We start from the raw sequence: 4,546 nt of genomic DNA, 5'->3' as shown, positions 1-4,546 counted from the left end.
AAAGACGCGCGCCTTGCGCGCGCGCGCGCGCACACACACACACACAACACTAAGAACCGCCCCCCACACACATACACACACAAAAAGACAGCATCTGCTGTCCTCCAGACATGGTACCGAAAGCAGAAGGTGCAAAGCTTGAAAGGTTGTAAACTCCAAGAAATGTAAAATCACTGGCTTTTTCAAAAGCAATGAGATGGCTGGAGAATTTAGCATCTAATTGTCTCCTTCATTACAGACGACCGTAAGAAACTTGATCGCGCCTTTTCTTTCTTTCCACCTGATCTCAAACGCTTCAACTTATTTCCAGATTAGTCTAGCGAGCCGGGCTACTCACCCCACCCCAGTTGTTCGAGGTTTTTTCAACTCGAGCGGCTCTCCTCCAAACTGTGTCCAGGATGGAACAAACGCGCCCTTTGGGGGCTGGCACTCGCCGAGCAACGCGAGTTCTTCAGCAGCGCCACTTCCAGCCGCGTAATTCCATGGAGAGCGGGCGGGCGGACGGGCGGGGGGAGAAGAGCGTGAAAGCTCGCGAGCGAGCGGGAGTCGAGCAAGCCTGTTAGGAGATCATGGTGCCTCCTGCTGCGGGGCCAGCGGCGCCAGGCAGCTCGCGCAAGGAGGCGGCCAAGCTCGGGGGCCTCTCTTTGGTAGCTCCCGGGAGAAGCCCTCTCACGCCCGTTGAGGACGGGGCATCCTCGAGGGAGCGGGAGCCCAGCCGGAGGCTGCTGCCCGTCAGAAGTCCTCCCCGCTTTCGGCACTCAGCGCATGCTGGACTCAGCCGGAGGTTGCTGCCTTGCCCGGCGAAGCATCGCTGTGGAGAGCACACCTGGACCCGCCGTGCTGCTGCGGCAGCCGCTTGGCTGGCCGGCAGTCTAAGAAAAGAAGGAAATTCCCGCTTTCGCTGTCACCTTCCTCTCCCTGGCTTGGCTTGCCGCTGCCGGGCTTCCCCGGGCGCGCTGCACTCCCCTCCCCGCGCCTCAGCGGCACTCTCCTCGCTTCCTGTCTGCGGGATTCCTGGCAGAGTCCAGCAAAAGAGACGGCGCTGGCAGCGGCAACAGTAGCGGCATTAACGCCAAGCTCGCCTCGGCGGCGGCACGGCAACCACACCAGCAGCAGCAACAAATCCAGTAGAAAAGCCCACCTTATAGCTTCCCACGTGCTGCGCCTTTCCTCAGTGTGTGTGTGTGGGGGGGGGGGAATACGCGCGCGTGCTGGCAGGCCTGGGGGAACAGCGTCCAGCGGCCGGGTGTTTCTCGCGCCTGCCCCACCCCCTCTGCACGCCGTGCCACGGGGACTTTCCTCTGTCGCCTATGCCAGGAATCCCGCTTTGCCAAGCTCGCCTTTGGAGGAAATGGAGGAAGGGCTGGCGCGCCTTCACCCCGCGAGATCGGGCGCAGGAGCAAGTGGGGGCCCGTTTCCACTCACCTGACGCTTCTCCCGGTCATCCTGTTTTGGAAACTAAGGCAAGTGCCTGTGATCAACGAATAGCATATACCTAAGTGTGCAGGAAGCCTTTCAACTTGTTTGCTCCTGTTTGGCTAAAGCCATCTAAGCTAACCATGGTTCAAACATGGCCTGGGTAGACCTTTTTTCTGCCATATCCCCATGCATGGACGTTCTCAGGGGAGGTGGTGTGTGTAATGCCTGTGGGCAAATGATACCTCTTGCAATGGGATGCTGTAGTCATAGGAATGTTGCCCCTAAGTACTTGCATGCAAATATTTACATGTTGGGGCATCATTGTGGTTTGTTTCGTGCACTGCTGTCTTCATGATATTACCTTAATCTGATTTCTATTCCAGGACTGTATGGTTTTGCAAGATGGCTAGATCACTTTTTAAGTAACAATTTCCCCCTTCAGCTGGTAGGTAGTTTCAAGGTGAGTATATTTTGACATGCTTCACTGTATTCCCTTGATAGTACAGTCAGATGGCCTTTGGGGGGGGGGGATAACCAAGCACCTATTGGCCACTTCAGGCAGATGCAGTCACACTTCCCTCCCCTAGGATCCTGCTTCTATACCCTCCTCCATCACTTCTAGTAAGAAAGAGCAAAACAGGGAGCAGCTCCACTTACAACGTAGAGAGTAAGGAATGTGGCCTTGACAGAGGTATGCAGAAGCCGTTGCCTAGACAAAAGGGGCTGAAGCATTTTTTAAATCCAGAATGGCCAGATAACACTCAGAAGCAGCTCAGACAGATGCCTCTCTAATTCACTGAGTTACAACAGTGTTGTCCAAACTTGGCCACTTTAAGATGAGTGGACTTCAACTCCCAGAATTCCCCAGCCAGCATGGCATGGCTGGCTGGGGAATTCTGGGAGTTGAAGTCCACTCATCTTAAAGTGGCCAAGTTTGGACAACACTGGAGTTATAAGAAAGAGGAGGAGGTACAGCACAGACCTGTAAGATTCTGTTATTGTAGTACATTGCAATAAAACTAATTTTAGCCTTCCTGTGGAGTTGATCTCCTGGTCAGGCCTACCTAGTGGGGCTGACATACAAGTAGTTCTCCACAACCTGCCAAACATCTGAATGGCAGCTGGGGGGAACAGCTGTAATGGTATGTGGGAATTATCTCCGGAGACAGGAGAAGAGCCGCAACCAGGGCAGTGGTCAGTTAAGGGGCAGCTGAGCCCACAGCAGGAATGTGGGCATGACAAATGTCTCAGAAGGGAGCCTCCCTAGTTTCTTGGGCTGCAAAGACGCAGGGGAGAAATGCACTTTCAGACTTGCAGTGTAACCTTACAATAAAGTAGAGCTAGTTCTTCTGGGTGTGCTTCTTGTCTGGACTACCTTGCAAGGCAGGTAACTCTTTCTATTATGACTTTTTTCCCCCACATCCAGCAAAAATGCACTTGCTTGTAATTTCAAACCATTGGTTTTTGCCCTGCTTTCTGGAGCAACTCTGAACAACTATTCTGCCCTGCCTTCCATGTAACAGCCCTTCAGAAGACAACTATCATGTCTCTTCACAGTCTTCTCCAGGCTAAACATATCCTTTACTCCAACTATCCCTCACTGATTTTTCTTTCCAGGCCCCTTGCCATCATTTTTTTTCCTCCTCTATAAATGCTGCAGTTTGTCAATGTCCTTTCCAGGGTGTTCTTGGTGGATCAGAACAAGCAAGACAGCAGTTGTAATATCGTGATTGAAGCCCCACCCCTTTGTACATGTCTGAGACTTTGACACACGTACAAAATGGGCAGGGCTTCAATTAGGATGCCACAACTCCATCTCTCTTGTTTTGAGCTTTCTTGCAGATGTTGCTTATACTTTCTAAAGCACCACACCTAGAACTGGATATTCCAGATGTTGGCTGACCCACAGAGAGGAACAATGTCTTCTCTTGATCCTGGCAGTATACTTCATGGGATTATATTTCTCTTTTTATAGCTGCATCACACTGTTGGATCATGTTCACCTCCGGTCTATCACAACACCTATATCCTTCTTGCATGTACTGCTGTGCAATATCATCCCCTCCCCATACACATACCTTTTATTTTTCTAATCCAAATCTAGAACTTTGCATTTGTCCCCATTGGGATACATGTTGCTGGTTTCGACCCATTGTTTCTGCTTGTCAAGTTCCCACTGAATTTTGATTCTGTCTCTAAGGAATTTGCTACCCTTCCCATCTTTGTGTCAACTGTAAGTGCACTAATCATAATTCGTAATCATTTGTAATCGCCCAAATCATGTATTCATATGTTGAACAGCACAGAGTTTGGAACGCAGCTGTGCAGTCTGCCGTTCAACATTTCTTCCAGCTCGGAGCAGAGCCACTGAGGTACACTGTTTGGATATGATTGTTCAACTAGCTATGATCATTTTCTAACAGAAATTGGAAGAAATTCCCAACCCCCTTGAGCATAAAGCCAAAAATAAAGGAGGGGGAGGGCTGGGAAATCAGAAGCCTTTTCCGCAAAGTAAGGAAACATTCAGGCAAATGAAAAATAAAATTTAATACAGCAGGTGGCAGCATATAGCTGACTTTGGCTGATCTAAAAAAAATACTTGGATGGGAGACCATGAAGAAATTCAAAAGTGGAAGGTTAGACTGGGAAGCAAAAGCACACACATACATTCTGTTATTCTGGATAGAGGCAATGCCAGACTTCCCTGCTATGTAGATGTGTCCATATATGTTGATAAGCACCTGTCTTCTCAAGATTAAACAGATCAAAAATTATCACAACCCACAAATTACTTCTAGAGCTGAACCTGTTACCTTAGTTACTAAGATTAAATGTTCAAGTACTTTCTGCATTCATATAGCCCCATTAGATTCTTTAATGTGCAGAGCAATATTTTTTTTCTGTTCTGTTTCTTCCAATTCTATTGTTTTTCATAGCAAGATTACAAAAAAGTACAAAAACACAAATAATAAACAATGAAGGAAGCAACAAAATACTAAAGAAAATGAATAGCAAAAAATCTAAACAGAACCATGTAATAGAATAAAAAGAAAAAAAACCCCAAAATTAAAAATTCCAGAAAAAATTCAAAGTACCAATATAAACATCACACACACACACACACACA

The 4,546-nt window shown here is 48.4% G+C and overlaps 1 pseudogene; it reads left to right on the top strand.

Annotated features, from left to right (window-relative positions):
- The first annotated feature begins 398 nt into the window (after positions 1 to 398).
- Positions 399 to 1,429, top strand: LOC148216676 (uncharacterized; annotated as a pseudogene).
- Positions 1,430 to 4,546: the final 3,117 nt, after the last annotated feature.

The sequence above is a fragment of the Python bivittatus genome, unplaced genomic scaffold (genome assembly GCF_059951505.1).
Source record: "Python bivittatus isolate LINGU-HERP-01145 unplaced genomic scaffold, Pbiv_v1 ctg000080_np1212, whole genome shotgun sequence".
Lineage (NCBI taxonomy): Eukaryota > Metazoa > Chordata > Lepidosauria > Squamata > Pythonidae > Python > Python bivittatus.
Note: the sequence above shows the minus strand (reverse complement) of the source record. Positions and strands in the feature narration are given on the sequence as shown.